A 572-nucleotide genomic window follows, 5' to 3' on the forward strand; every position below is an offset into this window, starting at 1 on the left:
CCACTCGGCCGGCCCATTTTACAGCTTTTTTGAGGTATAAGTTATATACCATAAAACCCATTCATTTAAAGTATACAATTCAGTGGTTTTTAGCAAGTTCACAGAGTTGTGTAACCTTCACCACTACCTAACTTTAGAACATTTTCATCACTTCAAAAAGTAAGTCTAGCTCGATCACTGCACTGTACACCTGAAGCTGATGTTGTATAATAGTGAAGGTCAATTATAAGTGAATATATATCATCAAGGGACGTGGAGTATAGTGTGGGAGTGGAGTCAGGGGAATTGTAATAGATATGTATCATATGGGGGGGAAGTGGGGTGACAGATTGGGGAGGGGGATTGTCATTTAGAGGGGTAAAAAGTCTAACTATTGCACTGTGATGTACAGCTGAAACTAATTTTTTTTTTAAGATTTTTATTGGGGAATTGGGGGAAGGGGAACAGACAAGTTGCTGTCGTTTTGTTCTTCAGTCTAGTCGTGGAGGACGTTGATTCACTGGCCCAAGTTGGCACCTCATTGTGCTCTTCCTGGGAGAGGCAGATCAGTTGCAGGCTTTTGGACGGCTGCT

This window comes from Hipposideros armiger, unplaced genomic scaffold (genome assembly GCF_001890085.2).
Source record: "Hipposideros armiger isolate ML-2016 unplaced genomic scaffold, ASM189008v1 scaffold_548, whole genome shotgun sequence".
Lineage (NCBI taxonomy): Eukaryota > Metazoa > Chordata > Mammalia > Chiroptera > Hipposideridae > Hipposideros > Hipposideros armiger.